Consider the following 18,789-nt stretch of genomic DNA (forward strand, 5'->3'; position numbering starts at 1 on the left):
TGGCTGGAATCCCTGGAATGCCCGTTCTCTCTATATATCTGCTTGTGTATATGTGTTGAGTTATTACACTATTTCTCATGAATTTGTAAGTTTAAAATGATAATCAAATATTATTCACAAAAATATCACCTCAAGTTGGGGAATTGCTCAGCCAATAACACGTACTAAATAAGCCACTACTACAGAAGGATTTCAAATGGAACTAAAAATGAGAGATATTTTCTGTGCCAGAAATTGTTGTTAGTACCAGTAGGCACAATGTCCTCTCCAACTATGAGTTTGAATGTGAAATTCTTAATATTTTATCTCAATAGAATATTATAGTCAGCTTCATATTGGTGTGAAGAACCTCCAAACTAGGCACAGCTAATGGGAAGAAGAGGATTTATTGAAGTGTACAGATCCAGGAGAAGTTGCATAATGGTGGAAAAAGCTGGCTCCCTTTACAGATACATGCAAAGAGATATAACACCACCAGAACTACAAGTAAGCATGGTCCAGAAACCCCATGCAAAACTCAAGCACTCTGTATATCTTTAGCTGGAATTTCATACACACCTTAGGGCTGGAGCCTAGGATCTGCCCACGGTGGTATCTCTTCCAGGCAGGTAATTAGAAATACAAGGAACTTTAATAAAACTGAATCTATGGTGGGACATGCATTCAAACTACAACACAGTTTTATTATATTTATGAAGTAGAGATATTTAGTGATGAGGGCAATTTTCTGTTAATGGACATTATCATATTCTTTTTTTTTAATTTTAATTTATTTATTTGAGAGCAACAGACACAGAGAGAAAGACAGATAGAGGAAGAGAGAGAGAATGGGTGCGCCAGGGCTTCCAGCCTCTGCAAACGAACTCCAGATGCGTGCGCCCCCTTGTGCATCTGGCTAACGTGGGACCTGGGGAACCGAGCCTCGAACCGGGGTCCTTAGGCTTCACAGGCAAGCACTTAACCGCTATGCCATCTCTCCAGCCCACATTATCATATTCTTTCTAGCTCTACATAAACTATCACTTTCATGTTTGCAAAGAATTGGATATGCAGCTATTTTGCTGCTAGGACTGCAGTCAGTGCTGTCTTCCTTTACCATACCTGGAAACATGAGATAGCAATATTAAGACTGAGGTAATATCACACAATGACTCAAGTCTCCCTTCATGTCTCTTACTCTTACATATAGCAATCTTGGCCTGTTTGCCTCCATACCTGTGTCCTCCCTTGACCTCAGCTGCATTGTGATATGGTAATCTACCTCAAGTGAGTTTTCACCCTAATAACATGGCAAGGTGGCACCATGGAATGATTTCTCTAAAAAAAATGATCCTAATATTTCATTAATAGCAATTAATTAATAAGCACTTGTCAGATATCTTAGACCTGGGCTCTACCCACACAGCTAAAAAAGATACCTATAATGGCCCTGGCTTACATCAACCATTATCTTGTAGCTTGAGTATCTGTCTTTTATCCTTCTAAGGTATTATGGAAGGAATGAAAGTTTAAGTCTCAGAAATACTTTCTGCTTTTCCTTTGTAATATCAGTTATTGTTCTTATTGTATGTGTTTTCATTTGTCAAAAGGGGGATTTCATTGGCTCAAGTGTTCTCAGTCATGAGTGTTTATTAAACTTCTAGAGTGGAGTTTTTAACATAGAATTTCCTACCCACACCATTTCATCTATTGAGTCATAAAATCTAGAGAACTCCCTCCCTCATAGTTTGAATGATCACCCTTGAATGCTTCACTATGTTAGCCAACCACTATGATGCTTTTTCTGGTTATATCACTTACTTGCACTCTAAGTGAAACAGCAGGTGCTGGTAAGTTGTAAGAGAGTTTCAACAAAATTCATATGTTCAATTCAAAATTAGCACACAACTAAGTATCAATCTTACTTCACTACTTGTTTACCATTTGGGAATGGCTTATCAAATTCACCAAATATGCTGGATTTAGCATTCTCATGAACAAAAGCACACAAATATTCCACAGAGTCAAGAGTCAGTAGAACCAAATAGAAAAGATGTCACTCTTCAAAAAATTAAATTAAAAGGCGGGCTGGAGACATGGCTTAGCGGTTAAGTGCTTGCCTGTGAAGCCTAAGGACCCCAGTTCAAGGCTCAGTTCCCCAGGTCCCACGTTAGCCAGATGCACAAGGGGGCGCACGCGTCTGGAGTTCGCTTGCAGAGGCTGGAAGCCCTGGCACGCCCATTCTCTCTTTCTCCCTCTATCTGTCTTTCTCTCTTTGTCTGTCGCTCTCAAATAAATTTTAAAAAAAGGTGAAAGATTTATGCGATCTGAATGGTACTAGACCTATAGCTGGAACTGGGAAACAAGTCAGAACCATACCCAAACATAAGCCCACTCTCCAATATCAAGCTACCATCAATCATGGGGTACAAGAGGGCCTACACCTATCAAACTCTCTATAAAAAAAAAGTAAGGGTTATCTCAATTTTCCAGGTGCTAACTTACTCTCCTTTGGAGAATCTGCTTATCTTTTTCAGATAGATGCAGATTCTAAGGAGAGAGCTGCCCCAACATATTTCAAAAGGGGCCCAATTGAAACTAAGGACAATTAGCGAAACAAGCAAGGGTGATGTTTTCCTGATGAACTGGATACCAGCACAAAGGGGAAGGAGATCAACACAGAGAAAATTCAACTCCTACCAAATCAGAGAGCCAGAGCCTCAGAGGCCCCCAACACCTCAGCACTGAAGCATACCAAAAATGAACCCAACATGGCTCAGGGAAATTTTGCAGAAGAGGGGGCGGAAAGAATGTCAGAGTCACATGTTGGGTCATGATATGCAGAGACATTTATCGTACCAATAACTGTGGGCTAACTCCATAATGCACGACCCATTTATATCAACAAGGAGGGTCCATTGGGAGGGGGTAGATCATGGATGAGCCTAAACAATGGTACCAAACTGCCTGTATTTGCTGAAAAGAAAACTAATAAATTAAATTAAAAAAAAATTAGAATCCAAAGACTGAGTATCTATCATGCACTCTAAACAGTTGGGTATAAAATTATTACAAAAACCACCCAAATCCAGTGGCTTCATAGAAATATAGAAAGTGAAGAAGGGGACAGAAGAATGATTATTTGCGGCATATACACAAATAGTAGCAGTTCTCATGCCAGAAATTATATTTGAATCACTATGTTTGAAATTCTTTGTTTCCTTTTTTTTTCTCAATAATAGAAGTCAAAATATGCTTTAATAAATAGTGGACTAATTCCATATGAGTGTAGACAAGAGGAACATTTATCGGAAAACTCAGCTTTAAAGTTATATTATTCCCTATGAGAGTGCTTTTAGAAGAACAAAGCCATTCAAAGTATCCTTTTAAGATTCTTACTAAGTTCCGAAAAAGAAAGTAATATGAACACTCATCACATACATAATTAATATCTATTAGACTATGCTCATTTTATGGTTATGAGATCTTTTCTCAATATAAAAATTATTGGTTATGAGTACAATCTCTAAAATTAGCATTGTTCCTTTGGGAACATATATAATACTTTATAATGACTCCCTTTGCCTTGCAGCATAGAATAATATATTGTGGCAAAAGAACATAATATATACCTGCTCCGAATATGCATAATTTAGCAGGAAAATATAGAAGTTAAACAAATTTTTAATATTGTGTATATTGAATATTTGAGAAATACTGGTATTTCTTCTTTAAATATTTGGTAGATTTCAGCTGTGAAATAATTCTGGGCTTTTATTTGATGTAAGATTTATTACAGATTAATTCTCATTGCTTGTCGTTAGTCTGTTTAGGTTTTATCTTTCTTCACAATTCATTTTTGGCAGTTTATATGTGTCTAGAAACCTATCCATTTCTATTACACTTTTCCAATCTGTTAGTTTGTAGTTGTTCCTATGATGTTTTGTTAGCCTTCCTTTTCCTGTAGAATCAGTTGTAATGTCATATTTTAATTAATTTTTTAATTAATTTTATTTGAATCCATTTGCTTTTTCTCATTCTATGTAGATGCACTGAATGGCACAAGCATCTGGAATTTAATTTGCAATGGCAGGAAGTCCTGGAATACCCATAATCAGTCTCTTTGTCTGCATTATTCTGTCTTTCAAATAAATAAATGGATATATATTAAAAATTCTTCACTTGGGCTGGAGAGATCGTTTAGCGGTTAAGCGCTTGCCTGTGAAGGCTAAGGACCCCGGTTCAAGGCTCGATTCCCCAGGACCCACGTTAGCCAAATGCATAAGGGGGCGCACACATCTGGAATTCGTCTACAGTGGCTGGAAGCCCTGGCACACCCGTTCGCTTGCTGTCTCTCTCTCTCTCTCTCTCTCTCTCTCTCTCTCTCTCTCTCTCTCTCTCTGCTTCTTTCTCTGTCTGTTGCTCTCAAATAAATAAATAAAAATAAACAAAAAAAAATTTTAAAAATTCTTCACTTACTTGAGCATATGTTTGGTTTTAGTTATATCATTTTTTCCGACCTTATATCTTTGTTTTGCTAATTTGGGGTGAAGTTTTTCTTGGTTTCTCATTTTTCAGTTTCTTAACTTGTGATATTTCTGCATTTTTAATTTTTTTGTTTAATTTACTTATTTGAGAGTGACAGAGAGATAGAGAAAGAGGCAGATAGAGAGAGAGAATGGGCGTGCCAGGGCCTCCAGCCACTGCAAACCCAACTCCAGACGCGTGCGCCCCCTTGTGCATCTGGCTAATGTGGGTCCTGGAGAATTGAGCCTCGAACCAGGGTCCTCAGGCTTCACAGGCAAGCACTTAACTGCTAAGCCATCTCTCCAGCCATATTTCTGCATTTTTAAAGTGGATACTCAGTTCTATGAACTTCCCTGCTGGAATGTTATTTTTTTGTTATACTTTGCTCTGTTGTGTTTCCATACTTATTCGCTGCAAAAACATTTTAACTTTTATTTTAATTTCTTTAATATCTTGTGGTTGTTCAAGAGAATGCTCTTTAGTGTTTATGTATTTATACAATTTTCAGCGCACCTTCTATTTTTATCACTAATTTCATTACACTGTGATTGGAATAGGTACTTGGTATAATAATGACTGAAAACGTCTTTGAAAATTGAATTCCTTATGAAACATATCATATAATCTGTGTAAATTGAGAAGAACTTGAACTCTGAAGCTGCTGAATAGAATGTCAAGAATCAATAAGTAACAATGAAAAATAAAAGTTAATAATACAGTTAGATTGGCTAAAGAAAACACTTTTCTAAAAAAAAAAAAAAGAACAGTATGGTGGACAGTGTGGAATGAGTAGGACAGACTGCTGTTTCTGGGCTCCTCCCACCTCCTCAGTCTGAGAGTGTGGGCTGGTACAGCAGTCTGGAGTAAGTAGACCAGGCCCCTGTTTCTGAGCTCCTCACACCTCCCCAGTCTGGGTTGCCTGTATGGATATTGTGTGGGCTCCTGCAGCAGTTTGGAGTTAATAGGCTTGATCCTTGTTTCCAGGATCCCCCCACCTCTCTGGTCTGGACTGCCTTTGCCAGTCTGTGTGGTGCAGGGCACAGCTCAGAATAAGTAGGCCAGGTCACTGTTCCCTTGCTCCTCCCAGTCCGCTGGTGCTGGTAGGTCCCAGTGTGCCTTGCTTGGGAAGGCCTGTTCCCTGTGTGAGCTGTGGAATCAGGCCTTTTCCTCTGGTATACTGACTGGCCACATAGTACCAACATCCCTGTTCACCTGATTCAGAGGGTGCATGGGCCAAAGGCTAAAAATTTGCTTCCATCTCAATAAAATAAAAGTCTTCCTAAAATAATAGGTAGACAATAAAGCAAAAAAGCCAACAAAAGTCAGAAAACTGAAAGATCTCCACCAAGGATGCCTAGTCCTATAATGGAAGCCACAAATGAAATCATAGAGAAGTCAACAGAAATGCATTCCCAAAATGAAAATACAGCAACCAATGAGACCCTGATTTAAAAAAAAAAAAATTGCTGAGCTGGAAACAAACCACCAAAGAACCAAAAAGCACATCAATAAAATTGAAAAGAATCATCTCCTAGAGTGTTCAGCTTTTGATAGTAGGCTTAGCTTGATTGAAGAAAACGTTAGAACATTCCAAACAGATGAATAAATTGAATGTAAGACAAGAAATGACAGATCTCAACAAGTTGGTTAAGCTTAATGAAGACTTGATCAAATGAAAGAATGAACTACAGAAAGCATCAAGAAATATCAGAACTTGATGGGCTGGAGAGATGGCTTAGCGGTTAAGCGCTCGCCTATGAAGCCTATGGACCCCGGTTCGAGGCTCAGTTCCCCAGGTCCCACGTTAGCCAGATGCACAAGGGGGCGCACACGTCTGGAGTTCATTTGCAGTGGCTGGAAGCCCTGGCGTGCCCACTCTCTCTCTCTATCTGTCTTTCTCTCTGTGTCTGTTGCTCTAAAATAAATAAATAAAAAATGAACAAAAAATATATATATATATAAAAAAGAAATATCAGAACTTGAATTGAAATTATATCTCAAGAAAGAGATGGACATGATGCAAAATAACACAACAGAAAACAAAAATAAAATAGAAATTATAAAAACTTCTCTAGAACTCCTCACCAACAGAATTATTCATGTGGGTGACAGAACCTCTGACCTGGAAGACAGGACAGAATTAATTGATCAGGAGGCCAAAACCTTTGCTAAATTTGCAAAATCAAGTGAACATAATATGAGGGAACCGTGGGACACCCTAAAAGGACAAAACATCTAGAACATGGTATACCAGAAGGAGAGGAAATCCAGGCCAGAGGAGGCATAGAGACCATATTCAACAAAATCATTGAAGAAAAATTTCTGAATATCTCAAAAGAGAAGCCCATCCAGATACAAGAAGCCCACAGAACACCAAACAGACAGGAACAAAGAAGAAACTCTCCAAGATACATCATAGTTAAAACTCTTAACAACAAAAACAAAGAGTGATAAAAGCAGCAAGAGAGAAACATTTCACAACATACAAAGTCCTTCATGTTTCTCAACGGAAACCCTGAAAGCCAGAAAGGCCAGGAATGAGCTTAATTAAAAACTAGCTAGTATCTTTGAAGTTGGTAGGCATGGGGAACTTATTACTAGACATATGTACAAGGAATGCGGATATGATCATGACAGAAAATTTTCTTGAAAAGGAATTTTTCATGCTTGTATGATCCAGATGTACATGTTTCTATAAACTACTTTAATAGCATCATGCTCCATCACATGAATTTTTAATAGTCCAAGAGGGTAAAATCATAACACATCTTTAACCTGAAGTTCTTTTCTAACTCAACTGAAAATATTCATAAACTAATTAAAATGTGTTCAGTTTCATAATTTTCTTTATTAACATCAAATATTAATTAGAAAACAAAAAAGTTCCAAAAGTTCTCATATCTGCAAAAAATTGAATGGACTAATTCAACATGCTGCTGTCAATACCTTGTTAGAGCTAAAAACAAAGAACAGGCTTCAGAATGATCCATCAAGCCCTTGCCTCATCAGTGGTAAACAATTCTGGCACACTGTATTGACTTTGCAGTTTTAATAATGTCTGGAATAGCACTTTTGTTGTTTTCAAAGAAATTATAGATTGAATCTCAATCTAATTTACTTAGGGTCACAACATTTTGTTATTAATAACAGAACATATTGGATGTTAACATAATGAAACTGAGCCACCCATTTGTGACACCAGAAAGTAAATATCCACCACTGCTTAAGTGAACCCTGAATTGAGTAAATCTCTATTAATTTGATGTATGCCAATGAATTTGATTTGAGAAAGCCTTCATTTTCTATATCTTTGCTAGTCAAAATTGAGCATAGGTTCTGAAAAAATATCTCTATCTACTTACCTATGTATTTATCTTTTATTTCAGAGTTGCCCCAAAATGTCTATACTGGAAATGCATAGGGCTGAGATTTTGATTGAAAGTAAGATTAAATAACTTATCAGCCTATCTTTAAATTGTATGTACTCTGCTTACTTAGTTTGTATGTTTGCTGGAGTATGGGCAGACAGGCTTCCCCATATTATCCCTTGACCACTGTTTCATTTGCTACCATGGAAGCTCATTCTGGAACTGTGTGCTTTCCAAAAAAAAAAGCTTGACACACAATGCTTATGTTTGAGAAAGTCTATATTATTCATTATTCTCACTACTAAAGTAAATGTAGACTCAGTGGCTTAGCCTTCTATAATTGTAATATAATTTCCTCATATTTAACTTACTGTCCAGGGAGCGAGTCATACAAAATATAATTATTTTATTCTTAATACTTTAATTGAAATATATTAATTGTAAATAATTATGTATGAGACAAGGACATTATGTACCATATATATATATATATATATATATATATATATATATATATATGCATTGTATATAATGTACATGTTATACAATAAATAAATCCTCTCCACACTCCCACCACCATTTCCTGTCTCATCTCTCTCTATATATATAATATCTAGGATACACAAATGACAGAAAATGTGATATTTATCTTTATAAGATTTATCTAATTCACTTAATCTGATTATTCCCAGTTGCACCCACTTTTTGGCAAACAACATGACTTTGTTCCTCTTTACAGCTGAATGAAACCCCGTTATGCATTTGTACCACATGTCTTTATGCATTCCTTAGCTGCTGAATATCTAGGTTGATTCCATAAATTGGTTATTGTGAATAGTGCTGTGGTAAGCATAGATATGTAAGAATCTCTGTGATATGTAGACTTCAAGTTGATGTTCATTACAAAAAGTGAAATGAAATACTGTTGAAAGCATCATGCATTTTGAGGTTAATTTATCTTTATAGAAAAGTATTCACCTGATGCATGGTAAGTATCCTGAAAATAACTTTCACCTGATAATGTATACATTGAAACAACTTTGATGTCTATCCTTTCTTCTTTTTCATTGTACAGAGTACCTTTCAAATGCAAAGTTTTGCTTCTGTCTAATGTTGAAGAGGATGAATGTGCTCTTGAACAATGTGTCCCTCCTACTTTGACCAATCCCTGTGCTAATAATCACTGCTAGTGTTCCATCACACTTTATCATTCCAGTCACCATTTTAAATGAGTGTTTTAATACTCTGTAAGAAGAGTAAGAAGGGAACATTAGTGCCTGAAATCTTGCCCAAGGTTGCACATCTCTTGAGTTGCAGAACTTCAACTTTTTGACAAACAGAACTGTATTTACAAATTTCTGTTCACATGGATGCCTACCTCACTAGATGAGAAAGCAATGTGTCTCTACAATTTCATTTACCCCTGTACATAATGTACTGATCTGCAATAGTGTTATTGGAACAGACTCCTGAAGCCTGGATGAATTAGAACTTAAATCAAGTTTCTCTTTTCTAAAACCTTCCTTGTATTATATGACAGTGCTTTGAATTAAACATGTGGATCTACCACAGAAACAAGTACATTTTTCAAAGTTACTATGTAATAGGTACTCAGTAAGAATCAGTGACTATTTGTTGTTGAATGACTTAAAGAACACACAAAATGGGATGTAGAGATGGCTTAGTGGTTAAGGTGCTTGCCTGCAAAGCCAAAGGACCCAGGTTCAATTTCCCAGGACCCACATAAGCCAAATGCACAGGGTGGCACATGTTTCTGGAGTACGTTTGCAATGGCTGGAGGCCATGGCTTGCCCATTTTCTCCCTCTATCTCTTTCTCTGTCTCTCTCTCCCTATCTCAAATAAATAAATAAAAATTAAAAATATTTAAAGAACACAAAAAACAGTTGCCCACAAGTTCAAAAGGTTGGCACTTTTATATTTACAAATTCACTTTCAGGATGATAGATCTTATTTTACTTATAAATTATTTTTATTCCATTTCAGAGTTGTTTTGTGGATATATATATGCTGACTTGAAAATCAAGGTTAGAGAGAAAAAAAAATAAATATTCATAAGAAAAGCAAAGAATTGGAAGTTCTTCAAGCACTCCTAGATAGAAGAGGTGAGAAGTGAAAAACAAACCAGACAATATGGCATGATGCTGAGAGATTAAAGACTACCCCATAGATGAGTGCCCAGTGAGCATTTTAAGATATCTAGTAGTGAATATCAATAATGAGAACTTTGAAATGCAACCTTCTTTTCAATAGATTTATGATTCTACAAACACGAACTCTACTATATTTGTCAGAAGAAGGAGATAAATTACCCCCCCCATACACACACTTCAGCCAAGCCACAGCTGAAACAACAAAGGAATGGGGAGATGAGCAAGAGTGCTGCTTCCATTCTGTTCCTTGAACAAGATTGTTTAAGAAATAAAATGTAATGTACAGGCATGATGCATTCTAAAGAGGCAAATATGCTTTTCTGGGTGGATACCATGAGAAAACAGTTAGATATTTTAAAATATGTGCTATAAGGGGACTGAATTAAGAGAGCAAAGACTAGCATAGAGATGGTTTCTCTTTTCAGTTAGGATAAAATGAGAAGGCATGCTTGATTGGAATCATGCACCCATAAAGTAGCAGACTTCTGTGCAGTGAAGGGAGATACTTCCAGGCAGCACTTAAAATAAAATTTGTCCTTCCAGGGAATCACATTAAACCACTTCTTGGACAGCTGCATTGGGCTTTAATTTGAATGTATAGGCAGCTGCAAAGAAATTTGCAAAACCAAAAGAGTCACATCTCCAGCATTTACACAGATTGTATAATTAGCAATTAAAAGCTGAAACAGTTAGGGCACTAGTAAGATCTGCACTTTAAACATTGAGTTTTCTGCAGTTGCTGACATAGAAAGTGAAAACTCTTTGAAATGTCAATGTTGCCTCTGATCAAGGCAGCCAACATTGTGATGTGAAGAAAACTACATTTGCTAGCAGAATACTGAGATTCAGAGCATGTTACCAACACTCTTCATGGTAAAAGGATTGGCTTTGTCCGTTTATGACTCTTAAAGCCTTTGATACAACAGTTTCTTATGTATTGCATCGCAGCTTTGTGTTCTGATCATTGATTTTTCCACCTAATTTAAAACAAAACAACAATAAAACACCTCGGCTTTCTGTTGTGTTAATAGTCTGAGGAAAGCATGTGAATCAGACCTGGAATGGCTGAGTAAGCCATAAACCAAGGGTAATTTAATACCTGAGGCTCAGATCTGATTTCTACTTTTTACTCAAAAACAATATTGAGGACATCCTGGTTTATCCCCATATGTAACTCGTACCATTTAAAAAGAGGCTTTAGGGCTGCAGAAATTGCTTAGTGGATAGGGTGCTTGCCTGCAAAGCCAAAGGATCCAAGTTCAACTCCCTAGGTCCCATGTAAGCCAGAACCACAAGGTAGCCAATACATCCAGAAGAGTTCATTTCCAGTGGCTAAAGGCCCTGGCATGCCCATTCTCTCTCTCTCTCTCTCATAAATAAAATTAAATTAAAATTTTAAAAAGATTAAAAAGTGGGTTGAGACAGACAGATGTCCCCTTTTGACTTCTTTTCTAGTTTCAAACTAAAAGATTTAAATGAAGTAATAAGAAATAAGAATGAAATGGATGCTCAGCAGTTTAGTACAGATGAACACATTTGATTCACTCTTATTCCATGACTATATAGCTATTTCCAGCTATATAGTCATGGAATAAGAGTGAATCAAAACATATGCTGAGGAGGATGAATCATAAGGCATTTGTTGAGGGCCATTGAGGTGCAAAATTGTACCAGTGATTGCCAGTTTGAGTACTACTTTAGTTCCTTTCTCCATTGCTATGACAAAATACCTGACAAAAGCAACTTCAAGCACACCAGTTTTGGCTCACACTTTGAGCATAAAGTCTATCATGCTGGGAAAGGCACGGTAGCAGGATCCTGAGGCAGTTGGTTGTATTATGTCTACAGCCAGGCAGTAGAAAGAGATGAATGCTGGTGCCCAGCTTTCCTTCTCATTTATATTAAGTCCTAGAGCACAGCCCATTGAATTGTATCACTCACAATTAGGATAGAGCTTCTCATTTCAAATAACCCCACCTCGAAGCTCTCTCACAAACATGGTCAGGGTTTGCTTCTGGGTTATTACTGATTCTGTCAATTTGACAATCGATATTAACCATTATAGTCATCATAAAGGTTCTCTACAGATTTTAGAGCTGGAAATCACCTCAATGCTGCTAGTTCAAGTGTCTTCATTAGTTCTTATTAGAGCAGTTAAATGTCTTGACAAAAAGAGGAGAGGCTTTTGGTTGTGGAATTTTGATCAAAGTTCTGGTCATTAGTTCGAAGAACCAGTTCTCTGAAACCCTCACAGTAGCCACAGCTGACAAGAATCCTGTCTTCCCTGGAGATAAGTGATGTGTGACTGATAAGCTATGTGGGCAGCAATGTGCATACATGCAACCCATTTAATTATCAAAACAAATGCACTTTATATGTTAGGAGTGAAAGTTTTTCTCTCTCCTTCTACACTCAAAGTCAGATGTAAGGTACCTTCTTGTAGATAAATTGTTTTTCTTCCTTCTCCTTCCACAAGCATCTCACAAGGTGAATAGGAGCAATTCATCTAATTGATTAAATGGCAAGATTCAGGCTATGACCCTTTCCTGGCACAAGCTTTCCCTGTGCAATGGAAGAATGAATAAAATTCTGAGGCTCACTTCTGCTCCATACCTGATACTCTCACTACACCATGAGGCAAGTTAGGATGCTGCATCACTTCAGCTGCTAGCCCTGTAATCTATAATTTTCAGGGCAGGAGTAAAAAGGCAGTTTCACATGTAATTCTGGATCCTCAAATCTATTAGAACAATTAGAGATGATATCTTAATTCTGTTACATTAGTACAAACTCCTTGGTTCAGACCATGTAAAATGAAATCGTGTAGTCAACAACCCATCTTACATCTCACAATAAGTAAACTTTACACATAGTATACAAAGAAATCAAAATATTTATGGTCCATATAGTGTTCTCATTATTTTTCTTCCCCATATGCATTGAATACCTCACTAAATTTATTCAGTTTAAGTTTGCTGAGTGCAAGAACTATAAATTATATATTTTTTATCTTTGTCAAGGCCCAATATAGCACTGTGAGGATATATATATATATATATATATATATATATATATATATATATATATACATACATACATATATATGGCATTTGGGTATACTAATGCACTGTTAAATATAATTATATGAAACATCTTATGGGGATTTTAGTGCAAAAGGAACATTCATTATAAAACAACTTTAATTTTCACTAGTTAGATAGGTATTAATGTATGCCACCATTTCGGAGACAAAGCAACAGAATGAGTTAGGCAAAGCAAACTGCTAGATTTCACATAAGTATAATGATGACAAGTTAGAATTTGAACAATACTCTTTGTAAATCAATCTTTTGAACACTTTCTGTTACCTCTAACAAGTTGAAACATTTATGAATGGTCTTACTAATCACAAGGGAGAGAAAATTCTTCCAGAATGTAATGAAATTTTCTTCTAAGAGGAACAGCAAAAGACCCAGTACTGGCAATCTCTCAATGTCCTGTGCAACACTTGACACAGAAGACACATTTAATAAAGTCTTAAGTTGAAGGTCAGAGAACATTGTGGAAGACAAAATGTAAAGATTGCAAGAGCCTCAGGGTGGGTAAGAATAGCATGAGACACCATCTCCACTTCCACCACATAGACTGACTGAGGCCTTTAGGACCCCACAGTGAAATCTAATAACCTCAAAAATGGAGACTGTCAGTAGTATGGTGTTAGGGGGAAGGGGAGATAAAAGTGCACCATTTTTACAGAAGAAAATCAACAAATAAATTAAAAATAAAATAATAATGATAAATTCTAGTAAAAAAGGCATGCCTCAGTAACATTTATAAATCCAGAGTTTTTAGAAGAAAATAACTATTTTACTTAGAAAATATTTTTAATGACCAAAAATGCCTTAAATTGTCCAATTTCTCAATTTCCTCCCATAGTGTTTGGCTAGTACTGCCACTTAGTATTAATAATTATTTGCTATACAATGTATTTGTCCAGTGTGTTGGTTCTCTCTCTGAGTGTATGGGGCACTGAGGAAGGCCTATCGCTATAGTGCCCTGCCCATTGGAAGTCAGAGAGCTGTGTTAGGCACCAGCCCACCCAACCCAGCCTGTGGTTATGGCCTAGCTGTGCCAAAGAATCTATAGGAATCAACAGGTTCCTGAATATGCACCCCTTGCCCACGCAGTGGTAGTCCTTTAAGACATACTAGTACTAGAGCACCCCCAAGTCTTGCCTGACTTCACCCCTGGAGCTCTATGATACTTATGATTCTGCAATATTGAAAGGAAGTCCATACAATGTATATAATAATACTTGGCTTATCTTATATGACTCTAGTAAATATGAATAAAAGAAATTAACATTGTGTATTGCCAATGTTTTCTTCTGTGAATTTTTAATCATCATCTTTTTAAAATATTTACTTTTCCCACTTGGTTGTAGATGGTATGCATATTGGAAGAAACATTACAATGAAATTTGAAAAACTGAGATCAGAGTTATGAGTATTGTACTCAGGGTAATAATTTCAAAATAAAGCATAAAGGATTTAGAATGAGCATTAATAAACTATCATGATAGGTGTTTCATTTAAAGGCAGCAACTGAAATGAATACCCTTTCAAACATTAAGGATGATATTTTGATAAGTCTACAAAATCAATTTATGATTATGGGTCAAACTGTGGCAAAGTTTGATGGCTATAACACACGGACAGATGATGAGATTGTCATTCCTATAATTGATAAGTTAATATAATAATAAAAATATGTAATTGTCTCCAAGGCAAAACTATCATTTCAGAAGACAGTGCTTTGATATATATATATATATATATATATATATATATATATATATATATTCCAAATATCTCATTTTATGTAACCCATCCTTGGGAAAATCAGTCCTCCATCATATTGTGAACTTTGTTCTAACTATTTGGGGTACATTGACAGTCAATAAAATATATAACAAACATATTATAAAAATACTTTATGTCACATTCTGTCCCTTTCAGTCCATCAATATGTTTTTTTTAATTTTTTTGTTTATTTTTATTTATTTGAGACCGACAGACAGAGAAAGAGGAAGAGAGAGAGAGATAATGGGTGTGCCAGGGCTTCCAGCCACTGCAAACGAACTCCAGACGCGTGTGCCCCCTTGTGCATCTGGCTAATGTGGGTCCTGGGGAATCGAGCCTCGAACCAGGGTCCTTAGGGTTCACAGGCAAGCGCTTAACTGCTTAGTCATCTCTCCAGCCCCATCAATATGTTTTAACAAATTCTGCAACTATGTAGACCAATGCTCTTATCTATCACATCTTATAAGCATCTTATATCACATATCACCTCTAAAGCAGATCCCCATTTTCTCAAAGAGTCGGTGACCTCATCTTATAACAGTATGGTGTTGTACATGTTTCAGTAGCTGCATGTGTAATAAAGAAAGACAGATTTGAGAACACTAGCGAAGGTCTACCATAGCAGCTTTCATCTCATGAGGCAAGTTATGCCTATTGATAGTGCTGCCTGAGGCACCTTGCAGACTAATACTTGACATAATAAGGAGTGTCAGTGAAAATAGTTCTAGGATTGCATGTCAATATCTATATATACCTGTAAGTGTTGTGCATTCCTTTTCAGGGCCTTTGGATGGAGTGTCAAAAGTCTTTGAATATTTGCTTATATTTTTTCACAGGATAGTATAAATTGGATTCAAGAGAATTTGTACTACTGCCCACAAGGAATTGTGACATGAGAGAAGAAAGGCTGCCAAAGGAGTCAGGGCTTGTGTCTGGAAAAGTGAATATGTAGCAAATAAACTGTATGCAAGAAAGTTGAAGTTTAAGGGGAGGGAAGAAGAGAAGAGACTTGACTTTATAAACTCTGGATTAAATATAGCATGAAACTTTGTAGTAAAAATTTCACAAGAAAATAAACATCTTTTTGAAGTAAGTTTTTGAAGCAAGGATATTTAAAACATAGAAATATGAAAATGTTAATCCTTTTACAAGTTACCCACATCACTTTGATTAAGGTAACTGTCGATAGTACAAGTGAGTAACAGGCTGTATAAACTGTCAATTGTGCACAGTCTGGCTTTGGGGAGATCTAAGTGCACTTCTGTGGCTCAATGCTCAAATTACCTGGAATCATTCACGATAGCATTTAATCAAGAAATAACTTCCTGGGCTGAAGAGATGGCTTAGCAGTTAAGCACTTGCCTGTGAAGCCTAAGGACCCCGGTTCGAGGCTCGGTTCCCCAGGTCCCACGTTAGCCAGATGCACAAGGGGGCGCACGCATCTGGAGTTCGTTTGCAGAGGCTGGAAGCCCTGGCGTGCCCATTCTCTCTCTCTCTCCCTCTATCTGTCTTTCTCTCTGTGTCTGTCGCTCTCAAATAAATAAATGAAAAAATTAAAAAAAAAAGAAATAACTTCCTCATTTTTCTTTATAAACTCAATAGGATTCCTACAAAATGTTTTCATGGCCTTTAGACTGCTGCAGTGTTGGAGCTACTGGGGGCTAGCATGGTTCACCAGTAATATGAGACGTTGGATTATTTGGTTTGTATTGGTGGATGGATTCTACTACTCAGCAATAATCACTAGAAGAGAGATGAACTCATTTATATCAATATTTGAATGATAGATTTTCATTTTAAATATGACCTTCAGTGGTATGACAGGATATTCAGCTGGAGAATTGATTTCACTTCTGAAGTTCCACTTCTCATATGGATGCATATGGATGACTATCAAGGGCAATGTAACCTTGATAAGTCAATAAGCTTGGTTCATTTACCTGGATGTTATTCATGCAGTATCTATGAGAACTTTGGGGTGCTTCTCTTAGCACACATGGACTTGACAATGAGACTTAGGTCACCAAATGTCAATCTCAAACAGCAGCATTTGAGATCTTTGTCTTACGTTGTTAAAAAATTAATAGAGGTGAATAAAGTCATGAGCAAGTGAAATCAAGTTAATTAAGGTGCAAGAAGGAAAGGCCAAGATTCCAGAATATAGTGGGAGTGGTCCCCAAAGGGGCTTGCCATGGGATGCTTTGTTAAGAGACTTCTGCTAAATTTATGAATGAGCTGGGCAAAGTCTGGGGCAAATTTCACTGGGATTGGTTATTTTCTGGACCAGTGAGAGACCTGCACACTTCTGTCATGTCCCCTGACACAACAGAGGAGGTGATCATACACTATTTGCTCAAATGGAGGAGTCAGCCCCTCTCCTTTCATCTTTGACTTATTCTGTTAGAAACCAACCTTGGCTCACTGTGCTAGTCCCAGATATGGGCAGATATTTCTGGCCATGGGCCTTGGCATGCTTTGAAGCCTCTTAGTCAAACTATATTCTTTGTCTCTTTTCTTTTTGCTTAACTATGCTTCTCCACCCAGTTTATATGGCTAGCATGTAGTTTACCATGAACATTTTCCCTCACTGTTTATGACAACCTAACTCCTGCCTCTTTATGATAGTTTTACATTCCACAATTGTGAATGCCTTCAAGCTCATGGGAAGTGGGGTTGAATGTATCTAGTTTCAGTCACCTTACTACTGAATGAAGGCCACCAGCATTTACTGGCCAAGAGCTCTCACAGTACTGGAATTATAAAGAAACTTTGTGGTACTGTTGCAGTCTGGTTCACATTGCTGGTAGAAATTACCCAACTAAGAGCAGCTTCTGGGAAAAAGAGATTTATTTTGGCTTACAGGCTTGACGGGAAGCTCCACAATGGAAAATGATGGCATGAGCAGAGGGTGGACATCACCCCCTGGCCAACATAAAGTGGACAATAGCAATAGGAGTGTGTGCCAAACACTAGCATGGGGAACCTGGCTATAACAGCCATAAGCCTGCTCCCCAAAATACACTCCTCCCAGGAGGCATTAATTCCCAAATATCCATTAGCTGGAAACCTAGCGTTCAGAACACCTAAGTTTATGGGGGACACCTGAATCAAACCACCATATTCTGTCCCTGACCCCATAAACTGATAACCATACATGATGGAAAGTGCAATGCATTCATCTAACTTTAGAAGTCCCCATAGTTTTTATCAATTCCAATGATGTTGATACATCCCCATAGTCCAATGTCTTTTAACTAATACCAAAAAAAAACCCTCAAAAAACCCAGAATGGCACAGAATAAATATTCACACTGCAAAAGATGACATTGAGCATAGCAAAGAAACATTCAACCAATACAAGATTTAAAACAACCAGGGCAAACATTAAACTCAACTTTTAAGACCAACAACTCTAGTTAGTGACAAGTCTCCAAGTCCATAATTCTAACCAGCAACAAGTCTCTGGCATTCCAATTCCACCCCTCCAGTTAGGCTACTCACAGTCCTGGAAAACTTCATCGGGGCCAGCAGCTCCTTAGCAGCCATCTCGTGGTCCCGCCATTTCCACTGGGTCTCCACTGCAAGCCACAGTTCATCATCATGGCCCCATGAGGTCTCCATCCAGGCAACCAGCAAACCTGCTTCACACTGCCCATGGCCATCTCCAAAACACAAGACTGTGCTGTAAACTCAATGACCCACTCTTCCCTGCTTTTTTTGTTTTGTTTTGATTTGTTTTGTTTTGGTTTTCTTGAGGTAGGGTCTCACTCTAGCTTAGGCAGATCTGGAATTCACTATGTAGCCTCAGGGTGGCCTTGAACTTGTGATGATCCTCCTACCTCTACCTCCCAAGGGCTGGGATTAAAGGCGTGCACCAACAA

The sequence above is a fragment of the Jaculus jaculus genome, chromosome X, assembly GCF_020740685.1.
Source record: "Jaculus jaculus isolate mJacJac1 chromosome X, mJacJac1.mat.Y.cur, whole genome shotgun sequence".
Lineage (NCBI taxonomy): Eukaryota > Metazoa > Chordata > Mammalia > Rodentia > Dipodidae > Jaculus > Jaculus jaculus.